This window comes from Nothobranchius furzeri, chromosome 1 (genome assembly GCF_043380555.1).
Source record: "Nothobranchius furzeri strain GRZ-AD chromosome 1, NfurGRZ-RIMD1, whole genome shotgun sequence".
In the NCBI taxonomy this organism is placed as follows: Eukaryota; Metazoa; Chordata; class Actinopteri; order Cyprinodontiformes; family Nothobranchiidae; genus Nothobranchius; species Nothobranchius furzeri.
In genome coordinates this window covers 102,111,125-102,125,856 of record NC_091741.1, presented here as the reverse complement: position 1 = coordinate 102,125,856, position 14,732 = coordinate 102,111,125, and positions in this window count along the sequence as shown.

Genomic DNA, 14,732 nt, shown 5'->3' with positions numbered 1-14,732 from the left:
TATAATCAGTCACTCCAAGTTTTTCATGCAGGCTGAACATGAAATAGTCTCTTACAATATCTCCTGCATTAGCTTCTGATTTAACTGAAAACAGACGGTGAAACTGTCGGATTAGAAAAGCCTGACAGATCTACGTCACACTGTCACTAACATTCATGGATGGGTGCATCCTGACTCATAGCTGGGAAGGCTGTTGTTGGTTTAGCGTCCAGGTAACAGCAGAGAATGTCTCAGCTAGTAGACGTCAACCGTTAGCATTAGCAACTCCACCACACAGCAGAACTCCTTCAGGCCTTTGTTATTTGTGGAGAAATAATTTCAAAGTTGAAAATGAATGTAAACATGGGTCATAAGTTTTGCTTTTGTTAATAGAATCAACTGTGGTGAAAAACTGGAGCGATGCAGAGCTCCATGAACTTCTCTCCATTAGAGCTGCAGCTCAGATCACCAGAGACTGCACGAGGACTGTGAGGGACAGACACCTTTAGGAGTGGCTCGTTGAAAACACCGTAATTATCATGGCTTAATGGAAGTCTGTGTTAGCGCAGAAACCACCCCATACCCCCATTTTTTTATAAAAAGGACACGATTGCACCACATTACTGCCACATTCTCACCACTTGGCTCCCAGATGCCAACTCAGCAATGCAGCTCTTTGGCTGCACTGTTTTCTTTAAAAAAAAAAGGCTTTGTTGAGCAGAGAACTTCTCACAGCAGTGGTGCTAAATACACAAGCGCATAATGAGTGGAAGACCCACAACCAAATGGTCCAATTGTTGCTCCTAGTTCAAGCGGTACGTTAGGTGGAGGTTTTTAGGCAGATGCGAGAGAACACCGTCATTAATTTTTTGTTTTTTCTTTTAAATATCCACAAAATATTTGTAGCTGCACTATGGAAGTTCTTAGGAGGTATGAAAAAATGCTTTAAGCTAGCATGTTTTGCAGATTTGCCTTTGTAGATTCGAGAAAAACCATTTTTTAAAGATCATGTCTGATCATAATCGATCATGTTTGTCATGCAGGCTGAACATGTAAATAGTCTCCTACACCTATCTGTTGCATTAGCTTCTGAGAGAAAATAGGTGTCTCAGCTTATTTATTTCTTGATCATCCCAATTCCCAAGCATGTTGTTTGTGTGTGTGTGCGTGCGTGCGTGCGTGCATGTGTGTGTGTGTGTGACTGAGAGAGTTAGAGCTACCATAATGACAGCCAATTAATTAAGCTCTTGGGGACTCGTTGAGGAGAACCTGGTGACTTGCAGGCTGTGTTAGTCAAGCGGCGTGGCAGCACTAGCATCGAGGGGCTCTCATACACTTTAAAGGTGACTGTGAGCTCGCATTTGTTGTTTGTCTCCTCTGCCATGCTGTCATTCCTCCCTCACCCATGGGGGCCCAGCATGAAACAGCCTCATGACTTAAGCAACTGTTGGCAGCTTTGAGAGCAGCCATAGAGGCTGAGAGTGTCGAACTTTCAACAAAGCTTTTAACAAGCACAACAGTGAGCAGTGCTAACAGCTCCTTTAAGGACAACAGCAGTTTACCTGCTGAAAGCACACAAACAGACATATTTATTATAGTTGATGTATTGCTGAGCCCAAAGGGAAGAGAGGAAGCTTTTAGATAAAGCTTATGTTTTGCTGTATTCACTGTGAAGTGGGCCATGGAGCAAAAACACAACTAAATGGTATTTTTCCACAACCAGATTCATCCTGATTCATCAGGAGGACACACAATACACATTTAGAATATTGGGCTCACTGTCAAATTTCACAAAATATATAAGGTAAACTATAATTTTGTATATTTTACATATGTGCATTTATATGTGGTTATTTTTCATTTTTGAATATTCAATCAAAGGCACACAAAAAGGTTTTCATTCAAAACCCACGGCTGATTGTAGACGAATGGCCACCAGTTTCAAGGGAAGAAAGGGCCACAATAAATAAAGAAATATCTTTGTATTATTCAGTCATTTGGATCTGAAACAAGTACAGAGATAAACTATTAAAAATGTGTAAAACTGAAAAAAACATTTTTTTGGATCTTTTTTCTGATTATAATCTGTCACTTTTCATACAGGATGAACAATAGCTTCTGATCGAAAATAGATGGTGAAACACTGGAATTTGAAAATCCTGACAGATCTACGTCACACTGTCACTTAACATAGGGGGACCATATTTCCATTTCCAAAAAAGAGGACAGGAGATCTGTGCCTACGGATGACGTCACACTAGGGCTGGGCGACATGGCCTAAAATCAACATCACGATAAATTGAGGATTTAACCTCAATAACGATAAATGGACAATAACTACAGGTATGGATTCTTACTTTTTCACCTCATCTGTTACTTTTGAGCAGATCAAAGGGCATTTCGATGCTGCGTCAGTGAGGTGAAATCACCGCAGCACACGATGAGCGGAGCACGTCAGGAACGATTAAAAGACAGAGTACCAGAGGACATAAACAGATATGAACGATCATGTGTTAATAATGATGTTTTGTTGCACCACCTTGAGAATGTATTGTGCGCCGGACGTGGCGGGCGCACCAACGATCAGCGCTCTGTAGATCTGTCAGAAAGCTCTCACGCCATCACAGGACTTTCTTAAGTCATTCACTGCCATTAACGACTAAAGTCATCATTTTAAATCCAACCGTTCACTGTCATTGCATTTTTTTTACTGTGTGGGCATCGGAACGAGCCCCCGCACCGTGAGAACAAACATCCCAGCTCCAAAGCCCATCTTCATCCGCGTACATCACATGCCACGTGACCGGGAAGCAGAAAATCCGTGTGTTAGATCGTTTTGGGCTGCTGTAAAAAAAAAAAAAGTGAGGGGCGGACCGGAAAAGCTTCTGCCGATCACAATTTGACAACGGATTATGAAAGAACAGATATCTCTTGAAACGCGTGGATTCTTCCTGATGTAAGAGGTGAGTCTACTCCTTGTTTTGGTAGTTTTGGCGTTGACATCATCCTAGCGTGCAACGTACTGTGCCTCTTAAACAGTAAAAACATTGAGAAACTCTGGCAGCAAAGGGCTTTACCGATCAGGAAACGGCTGGCAGTGAATGAGTTAAGGAAGTGAAACCTCCTCGGCTTGCTACTCAGTCATCAGTTCATTCGTTCCAAGTCACTAACTCAGGACCATTATCTTCTCAACGGACTCAACAAGTACTTTCCCCGTCCTCTCTGTAACACCGTCCCACGCCCAGTCTCTTCTAAGCACTTTGGTGTTAGTAGATACAAACAAAAATAAAAAACTGCATGCCCAAACCTTCCAGCACCAGCATTTCTGCATTTGGATCTTACTGGCATGCCATACTCGAACCCGCTGATCTTATCTGAAGTCTTACGCTCACTCTGACACTCTTCAGTCATAGTTTCAGAGACCGTGGAACTTTATTTCAGACACCTTTATTTTGCTTTTGACAAGGAGGAATTCTATTTAGTAGTAATGAATAATCGGAACAAGTGTTTTTAGTTATATGTTAAAATGACCTGCCATACAGCATTTGAAAGGTAGTGTGTATTTTTTTCATTAAGCTATTGCTTTGCTTTCAGATATTAGTAAATGTAAAAATTCTACATTACACTTTGGAAGACAGTATTTGTCCTTTCAAAGTGACTTAATGATCTTCTCGTTTGCAGAAGAACGCTCCGTGACAAACAGACTGTAGGTGTCTGCTGTGCTGCTCTGCTTATAAAAGGCCATTAGCCAAGGTGTGTAGCTGACAGGTGAAGGCGCCTCCATGGTGCAGGTTCAAGCTGTGATTTACAATCTTTATATTTAACTGGAGAGAGATTAATTATTGCTGGCAAATTGACAGGGCCAGTGAGGTGAGGGAGGTTTCTGACTGACAACGCCATTCCTCACAGCACTTCCCACCGGAGGGCATCGCTCCTGACCTTGAGATGCCAAGCTTGTTGGGCACCCCCGCCTTCTCCTAGAAACATCTTCCTGGCCTTGTCTTTCTGATGGCCCTCCTTTAGGACCGCAACACACCCCGCGCACGTGTGTGTGTGTGTGTGTGTGTGTGTGTGTGTGTGTGTGTGTGTGTGTGTGTGTGTGTGTGTGTGTGTGTGTGTGTGTGTGTGTGTGTGTGTGTGTGTGTGTGTGTGTGTGTGTGTGTGTGTGTGTGTGTGTGTGTGTGTGAAATGCAAATGTCCTAATCCACTTTTTGAGAGCAGACCTCTGTGTTCTCTACTTTTGTTTTAAATGTACCTCTGGGTTCGTATGTAGTTTGTCGTCTCACCTGATACTACAATTCACTTTACATAAAAGTGTCTGCTAACCCAGGGTAATAAAATCTAAACGCCCACAGGTATAGCTGTCTCGTGTCGCTGCAGCTGCACACAGACTGTGATGATAAACAGCTGATCACTCCCACAGCGACGCAGTGTCAGCTCAGGAACACGGAGCCTCTTGTCTGAACTTTGCACCTTGTTTTTAATGTGATGGGGAAAGACATTATGCTTTTACTAATTAAATAACATTTATTTGTTTAGAGTAAGTATTAGAAGTTTTAATTTACAAAGTTCACTTTAAAAAGTCTCATTAATTAACACTTTAAATTTATGGAAGGAAAAGCATTCATTATTGAAATCTAAAGGCTTTAAAATGACTGACATTAGATGTAAAACCTTATTCAGGTTTCCATAGACGTGTCCTTCTCAAAGCAAAAAAAAAAATGAAATGATTAAAGACTAAGTAAATGACTTATGTTTGCCACACTGATTTGTGTTAGTTGTGTTGTGTTGTCAGTTACTGACTGTACTGAAAACAAATACCATCAGTTTGGCTGCGCAGTCAGTAAAAAATGATTATAGAAAAATGCATTCATCAGTGTAACCCTTCATCCTCAGCACCAAATCAAAACAACTAAACATTTGAACTCATTTGAAGCAGTGGTGAATATACAGAATCCAAATGAATAATAATAGTGAGTGGATCACATTCATATTTCTTTACATGTATAGATTAGTGAGTTCATGTTTCTAAAAGGTACAGACTAAACCAGGGGTGTCAAAAATGCGGCCCGCGGGCCGGATCCGGCCCGCGAGATGGTTGTGTAAACTTTATTTTCATACTTTACAATGTAGAGTGAAAATAAACGTATCTTTGTGAGCAAGTTTTCTCTGTAATGAGTATAAATAAAACAAAGCTGCGCTCAAGGCTCACACAAGAACGTGAATCACATCCTGAAGTCGGCCGCCACTCAGGATGTGACTTCTGATGTTGATGTTCTGGTGAAAGCTAAAAGATGTAAAGTAAAATGAGTCAAATATACTTTAAGTGCTGCATGAAACTGATCTAGCCATGTGATCTGTAAGCTCTTTGAATCACTAAGGAATGTTTTTTTATTTGTTGAATTATTTTATTTATTTTTTTTCAAATTTTCAAGTACACTTCAGGTGTTGTACTTGTACTACACTGTCCTCAGGCTCCAGCCTTGTTTTATATTGATTGTATTAAAATAAAGAAAACAATCTGAAGTTTTTTTTTTATTTACCGGTCCGGCCCACTTGGGACTAGATTTCCCACAATGTGGCCCCTGAGCTAAAATGAGTTTGACACCCCTGGACTAAACTGTGCCCTACAAAAGGGTTGAATGTGGTTTCAGATTGACAAGCTAGTGGCCAGCTCCTGCATAAACTGGCTTTCTCACCTTCTTAAAACCACTGAAATTTTTGCAGTTCCTCTGACCTGCTGTGACATTTGGATTCTGGCAGGAATCTTACAGATTTCCTTCGGTAAGCAAGCTCTACTGGAGGTGTTACTCCTAGCTGTTTCTGCTAGAGTTCAAAGATCACCATAGGATTACATATAAGGTGATACAACAAAGTAAAATTCATTAGAAAGTATTTACACGTTATAGTAATGGGAGGGGAGAACAAGAGGTGTTTTCCTCATATTTGTTTTTCTCATTATTCCACATTGTTTTATTCTGCAATGCCAGGTGTCTGCAACGCAACACTTGGTTATAAAAGTTGTACAAAAACAACATTTGTTCTGCCCGTTGGTTCCAATGACTTAAACATTAATGAGGCAATCTGTCTCCGACGCTGTGGCTGGTCAAGGCAAAGCTAAACGATGATGTTTATGGCTGCTCCCATCATGTGCCTGGAACCAGATACTGATACTCGTTTGGAATGGGGCTGAATGTCCCGTCTACCCCATAAACGTGCTGTTTGTCAACTGAAAAATAGCCCAAACATGTAAAATGTGGATAATAATTATTTTACATTTTTTAATAAATTCTATGTAAAATAATTAAGGGTGTCATATTATCACATTAATTGAGAATAATTAATTACAGCTATATTTAGTGTATTTTAATCACGTTAATCTCATTTTTAATCTATAACTTTACTGTTTCTGCAGTACTGGGGGCAAATGGAGACCCATCCAAGATGGTGGCAGGCCACTGCAGCAGTTCCCATAGGCAGACCAGTCCATGGGGCATCTACATATACACTCAACAAAAATATAAACGCAACACCTTTGTTTCTGCTCCGATTTTTCATGAGATGGACTTAAAGATCTAAAATTCATTCCAGATACACAATATTACCATTTCTTTCAAACATTGTTCACAAGTTAGTCTAAATGTGTGATACTGAGCACCTGTGCTTTGCTGAGATAATCCATCCCACCTCACAGGTCTGCCACATCAAGATGCTGATCCAACATCAAGAGTAGTGCACATGTGTACCTTATACTGCCCACAATAAAAGGCCACCCTGGACTGTGCAGTTTTTTGCTTTATTGGGGGTCTGGGGACTCAGAACCGGTCAGTATCTGGTGTGACCACCATTTGCCTCATGCAGTGCAACACATCTTCTTCACATAGAGTTTATCAGATTGTCAATTGTGGCCTGTGGAATGTTGGTCCACTCCTCTTCAATGGCTGTGCGAAGTTGTTGGATATTAGTGGGAACTGGTACACGCTGTCGTATACGCCGGTCAAGCACATCCTAAACATGCTCAACGGGTGACATGTCTGGTGAGTATGCTGGCCATGCAAGAACTGGGACATTTTCAGCTTCCAAGAATTGTGTACAGATCCTTGCAACATGGGGCCCTGCATTATCTTGATGAAACATGAGGTGATGTTCATGGATGTATGGCACAACAATGGGCCTCAGGATCTCATCACGGTATGTCTGTGCATTCAAAATGCCATCAATAAAATGCACTTGTGTTCTTCATCCATTACAGATGCCTGCCCATACCATAACCCCACCACCACCATGGGCCACTCGATCCACAACATTGACATCAGCAAAGCGCTCACCCACACGACGCCACGCACGCTGTCTGCCATCTGCCCTGAACAATGTAAACCGAGATTCATCCGTGAAGAGAACACCTCTCCAGCGTGCCAGATGCAATCGAATGTGTGCATTTGCCCACTCAAGTCTAATACGGCGACGAGCTGGAGTCAGGTCAAGACCCCGATGAGGATGACGAGCATGCAGTTGAGCTTCCCTGAGACGGTTTCTGACAGTTTGTGCAGAAATTGTTTGGTTATGTTTGGTTGTTTTGTTTCAGCAGCTGTTTGAGTGGCTGGTCTCAGACGATCTTGAAGGTGAACCTGCTGGATGTGGAGGTCCTGGGTTGGTGTGGTTACACGTCGTCTGCGGTTGTGAGGCTAGTTGGATGTAGTGCCATATTCTCTGAAACACCTTTGGAGATGGCTTATGGTGGAGAAATGAACATTCAATGCACGAGCAACAGATCTGGTTGACATTCCTGCTGTCAGCATGCCAAGTGCACGCTCCCTCAATGCTTGTGGCATCTGTGGCATTTTGCTGTGAGACAACACTGCACATTCCAGGGTGGCCTTTAATTGTGGGCAGTATAAGGTACACCTGTGCACTACTCATGATGTCGGATCAGCATCTTGATGTGGCACACCTGTGAGGTGGGATGGATTATCTCAGCAAAGCAGAGTGCTCACTATCACACATTTAGACTGATTTGTGAACAATGTTTGAGAGAAATGGTAATATTGTGTATCTGGAATGAATTTTAGATCTTTAGGTCCATCTCATGAAAAATCGGAGCAGAAACAAAGGTGTTGCGTTTATATTTTTGTTGAGTGTATGATGTGTGTGATTAACCACACCCTGAAGTGTGGCTGCTAACTGACTTCCTGTGACAGCAAGGTGACCAGCAGCGGTTAGCTTAGCACCGAAGCAGCTCAAGCTAGCACATAAACACAAAGTACCCAGCTGTGGGCTCAACCATGGCAACTTGGTAAGCCATAACAAAACACTTCGTCAAACGAAACTCGAGGAGAACTTTTTGTGAATGAGCAAGTCAGCGAGCGACAGGCGGATGAATGTTCTTGCCAAGTGCATGGCGATGAACTACAGGCCGATAAACATAGTGGAAGGTGAGGGGTTAACAGAGGTGTTGCAGACTGCGTCCAATGACCCATGTTACAAGCCACCGTGCAGGACAACAGTAAGTAACCAAATCAGCCAGATGCATGAAAGCAAAAAGAAAATTAAACTTGAGATTTTCGTAAAAGATTCACCCAGCTGTGTTGCTATAACCAGAGATCACTGAACCTCAGCTGGAAACCACAGCTATTTGGGGGTTACAGGACAATTTGTTACTGGCGAATGGAATCTGATCTTATTTGCACTGATAGTCATGAAAACCAAAACCAGACACTTTGCTGATAAACGTGCCAAACGGCTCCTCAAGGTGGCAGATGATGGGATTTGAAAATAAGATATCCATCAATCAGCACAGACAGTGCAGCAAACATGCGTGCTGCAATTAGAACCCTTCCAATACGAGCACATCATCTGCAATACTCATGTTCTCCAGAGGACCATCGCTGTATGCCTTGAAAGCAGTGGGTTTGGTGGCGTGCTAAGTGCTGCAAGATTGTTCATTGTACATTTTAAACAAAGTACGGCAAGTACCTAAGAACTTAACCAGCGACAAATAGCACTTGGAGAACTATGCAAACAATTTCTGGAGAGGAGGGTCCGATCGATAGTTAAATCTCAGATAGAGGAGGAGCAATATGGTTTTCGTCCTGGCCGTGGAACTGTGGACCAGCTCTATACCCTTGCAAGGGTGATGGAGGGGGCATGGGAGTTTGCCCAACCAATCCACATGTGCTTTGTGGATTTGGAGAAGGCTTATGACCGTGTCCCCAGGGGCACCCTGTGGGGGACGCTCCAGGAGTATGGGGTGGGTGGCTTTCTGTTAAGGGCCATTCAGTCCCTTTACCAGAGGAGCGTGAGTTTGGTCCGCATAGCCGGTAGTAAGTCGGACCTGTTCCCAGTGAGGGTTGGACTTCGCCAGGGCTGCCCTTTGTCACCGTTTCTGTTCATCACTTTTATGGACAGAATTTCTAGACGCAGCCGTGGTGTGGAGTGTGTCGAGTTTGGTGGCAGGAGAATCTCGTCTCTGCTTTTTGCGGATGATGTGGTCCTCCTAGCTTCATCCAGCTCTGATCTTCAGCTCTTGCTGGGTAGGTTCGCGGCCGAATGTGAAACGGCTGGGATGAGGATCAGCACCTCCAAATCTGAGACCATGGTTCTCGACCGGAAAAGGGTGGCTTGCCACCTCCGGGTCGGGGGAGAGGTCCTACCTCAAGTGGAGGAGTTTAAGTATCTCGGGGTCTTGTTCACGAGTGAGGGTAGGAGGGATCGGGAGATCGACAGGCGGATTGGTTCGGCGTCTGCAGTGATGCGGACGCTGAGCCGATCTGTCGTGGGGAAGAGGGAGCTGAGCCAGAAAGCCAGGCTCTCGATTTACCGGTCGATCTACGTCCCAATCCTCACCTATGGTCATGAGCTTTGGGTAATGACCGAAAGAACGAGATCGCGGATACAAGCGGCCGAAATGAGTTTCCTCCGTAGGGTGGCCGGGCTCAGCCTTAGAGATAGGGTGAGGAGCTCGGACATTCGGGAGGGACTCGGAGTAGAACCGCTGCTCCTCCGGATCGAAAGGAGCCAGTTGAGGTGGTTTGGGCATCTGGTCAGGATGCCTCCTGGACGCCTCCCCGGGGAGGTGTTTCGGGCATGTCCTGCCGGCAGAAGGCCCCCGGGTCGACCCAGGACACGTTGGAGAGGTTACATCTCCAGTCTGGTCCGGGAACGCCTTGGGGTCCTGACGGAGGAGCTGGTGGACAAGGCCGGGGAGAGGACGGCCTAGAGCTCCCTAATTGGGATGCTGCCCCCGCGACCCGGACCCGGATAAGCGGAGGAAGACGAAGACGAAGACGAAGTACCGACTCGTTGGAATTAGACACTTGCAATGGTTTCACGCCTGTACAAACTACGTTGGACCAGCAGAAAAACCACACTTTGGTTATGCCAACTGAAGCTGAGTGGTGGAAGCTGCAGAGACTAGAGCTCCTGCTTGATCCGTGCAGGTAAGTCCAAAAGGCCTTGATTATTTTAAATAATCCTTGAATTAATTTGTCTTTCAGAAACATGGCTGCACCTGGCTGAGTTATTCCACTGTAATGTCTGCTACTTCATTCACAACTGGATTTCTTCCTATTAAGATTAAATTTGAGATTTTTATAGACGTCGCCATTATCAACTATTTTGTTGCAGCTGACATTAACAAACTCACTCTTTAACCTTTTGTTTTATGAAGTGTTTCAATAACTTAAATGTCAGAGTTGTGCATTGAGTACAAACGCTAAAAGTACATATTTGTTAAAGATGTTTTTCTTTCTTTAAACAATTCCTGAGCAAGAAAAAAATCTATGACTTCAAGGAACCAGCCAGTTTGAAACTGTACTTGTGAAGCACGTTCGTGTACATCTGAGTTAGCTCTGTTTTGAAAATCTTATTTGTTGTGAGCCACAGTTGCACAGAGGAAAATATTCAAGAAATGCATTTTCATGGCTGTCAGTGAGCTCAGTCTGTGCATCAGCATGTTAGTGTTGCCTTTCTGTTTGTATGTTTACTTCATTTCTCCAGCTGAGTAAATCATTCAAATGAAATTTAGCTTGTTATTGCCCCCAAATGTGAATGCAACAGGGCTGCTTTTGGAAATTTCTTTTTGAAGAAGAATAAAAAAGAAGCATCTCAAAGCAAAAGCAAATCGCTCGTCGGCAGAAGACGATCTGATACCGGGCTTTGAGTCAAACTATTGGGTAGGAATGGTTCACGGTTGCTTGTGATTGAGCGATCAGAGGAATAACACATCCTTTGCGCCTCTCACCCTTAGCAGCAGCTTGCACCTCCTCCCAGCTGCAAACTCCAGCTTCGTCTTTCTGCCTCACTCATCCCACAACCTTTGCCTCCCTAGCCTCATCCATCTCTGCTTGCAGCTTCACATGGCCAATATCTCACTTTCCCTCATGCCTGTATGTGAACTTTGCTCACTGAGGATCAGAATGAAGGACAAGATACTAACAATGTTCCCTTCTGCTTAGCCTCTGGGGGCTCCGGAACACATGTTTGGTGTAAATGCATTTTTATGACGTTAAAGATGGACAGTATGTGCCTTTCAGTGAAGCCATGGCCACCTTCATAAATCCTCTGGCATCCCCAGTAATTCACATTACAGATGGAAATCACTGAGGGATTAAAGCAGCAGATCAGCTCCGCTTGGATTAAGATGTGGTTTGCCATCAGCAGCAGGCTTGTGCTTCCTCCGGCTCCCTGCGTTTCTCGGTCTTTACCACTCCCAAATCACACTCACACACGTGAAGCTGAGCTTTAAAAGGAGAGATCACACCCATCCAGAGTGTCAGCATGGGAACAATTAGCTAGCAGGTGCACTGCATTGCTCTTTTCATAATAAACCTTATTTATGCAGACCCCCCCTTGTGCCGCTGACTCAAGGCATCATCTCTTCCTGTCATCTAAGGTTTTTTTCTTCTTTTTCTTCTTAAACGTTCAACAAATGAAGCTGAAACTTTCACACAAACAGTCAAAAGCTGCCAACACGAACACAAAGGGTGCAAAATCTGAGTTACAGGTAAATGTCAGTCCAGACGGAAACGATTCTCAATCTAACTATTGACCCAAGAAAATCCACGTTGACGGTTTATCAACGATCTTTAATGCAAATTACATGGATCAGATGATTATAATTGCTGTTGTTGGTGGCTGTCACCATCCAACGAATGAAGTAATCTTCTTGCACTCTCTCTGACAGAAATATAAATTATTTTTGCTAAATATTGTGACCTGTTCCTCCCATCATCCCTCTCTCTTGTCAGTCACTTGAAGAAGCTCAGGTTTTAATGGAATTTGAACCGGTAAAAGACATACAGACGGATCATGTCAGAGACGCTGTGAGGATTAATCCAGAGTGATTTCCACGGACATTAAAGACGCTCAAGGTCACTCACTTTAAAGGGACCGCTTAGCGAAAACAGTCGTCCCTGATTCTGTGATGGTCACATCATAACGGCTCTCATTTTGCGCTGCACGTTTCATTCAGTGCACAAGGTCAGAGGGGTCAGTGGACAAAGTGTTGTTCATCTTTAACGACGAGTGCCTCCGCTCGGCCCAAACGCAATTCACTACTGCTCTCTACTGACGGCCGCACGCCACTCAAGCTTGAAGACTGAAAGGACATGAAACATCGTCGTCTGTGGCTCACACTTCATTTTTTAAAAAGCCATTTGGAGGACAGTTTGGGGGTGCGTTCTCCTTGTGTCTCCACACCTCAGATTTCTGACTGTCACTCAAGCTTCCATCTTTATATCCGCTTCATCTCCTGCAGGGTTTGTGTTTGACAGGCAGCTCCGAAATGTGCATTCTGGTACATCTGACTGAAACATGAACCCACCCTTGTTCTATTGCAGTAAGGTCTTGAGTGTTTGTGGTGTGTTGTGTTGTCTCCATCTGGTGGTAGATGGCCATATTACACAATTATTTCAGTAGAGAAGAATGGAAAAGAAATGTCCTTTATAGACCCTTTTACTACCTACGTCATCAAAAGTTGCGCGCGCAGCCTGGCAACGAGAGTGAAGGCTTCCTCATTCACACTCGATACTAAAACAGCGTTTTAAACCCTTTGTTTTGAAGTTCTGAGCACATAAAAATGTCGGGTTGTTGCGTGTGTGGATGCCAGAATCGCTTCTCTTCAAGCAGTGGACTGGAACTTTACAGAATTCCGAAGTTCTACATTTTTCCTGCTCAGGTCTTTCTATGCACATGTCTGAGATGTAACTGCAGCCTTTTCTGTTTTTCCCATCCTAACACAAAGCTCAACTTTGAATAAAATTGCTGCTGCGTGGCTGCAGCATGACCCAAGTCTGGAACATCAAAATGACAGAATTAAACAAATTTATATGCTTTATTTCATGCTTCAAATTAACATCTCATTCTAATTCATCTGTATTTTCCCACTGCATATTAGTATAAACTGTATTTCTCTAAAATTAACACGATTGTACTCTGAGCACGCTAAAAAAAGAAACCTATGCTACACTCACCCTGCCATGCAGGTACAGTTGGCTGTGAAGACGTAGTTCTCTGGTTTGTTTACTATGACCCAAGCCTCGTACATAGCAGTCTTGTGTCCTTGTCTTTGGCTAGGAAGGACTTCTGCCTTCAAGACGCAAAACTCAGAGTCTATGTCGTGATATTTTACTTTCTGTACGTGGCCACAGACAACATAGTTGTATGCATCTAACAATTTGTATGCCCGTAGCTTCTCACGTGTGTACTTACTGGGCCTCTCCACTAAAAACGTATACATATTGGGCCACTGGATATCTGGCCACGCACCTACATCTTCCACCCATTCCGTAATGCCACAGGGATCCGGGAGTCTGTTGCCATTCGTTAAAGTGAGTTTAATAATATAACATTCAAGATTTGCCGGTGATAACCCCGCAGCGTAGCTTGATAAAGCCTGACACAACGCCATTCTCTGTTGCCAAGCTGCGCGCGCATTCTCGCTGACGTCATATTGTTTACAAACAGTAAAAGGGTCTATTGGCCCACAGGGATAATTCAGGTGCACCTGCAGCAACTAACGGGTAAATGAAAATATGCACATCCACACTAAAATATGAAATATATAAATGTAAACATGACTAAAGATTACAGCATGGATTTTCATTAGTTATTGTTATTGCTTGTTGGACATTGTTAAAGCCTGATCCTTTTGACAGGAATCACTAAAATGGCATTTGTATTTGCATCAACAAAGGTTCAGACATATTTATAATCTTACACAAATGTTTAAATTAATGCTAATTTTTATAGATTGTGTAAAGGAAAACATACCAGATACATGAAACCGTTTAGCCACTGTTTGACATCAGATGCAAAAATGTTGCCATTGTCTACACCAGCGTTATGGGTCCTGGAGGGCCTCTAGGACCAGGATCGAATAATCCTGGTCCAAACACTTTTTTAAAAAGTCATAAATAAAAATAAAAAGATGCAAATGATTTTAATTAGCTTTGAAAATGTCATAAAATATCTCATTACAATCTCAAAAGAGACAAAATGCTCATGAAAACACGTAAATAATCTAAAAAAGAATATAGCAAATATGCATTAGAATTACATTCATGACGAAAGGCAACAACAGAGACTCAAACCAACAACTAGAATAACATTTTAGTTTAAAAATCTAAAAGAAATAACAATTAATCTAACTTTAAAAGGTGGACAGGAAGACTATGAGAACAACGTGATGCACCAGAACACGCGTCGGGCTCGAGTGTTTGAGGCCAGTTAACAAGTCATCCAAGTGTTTGTCCACT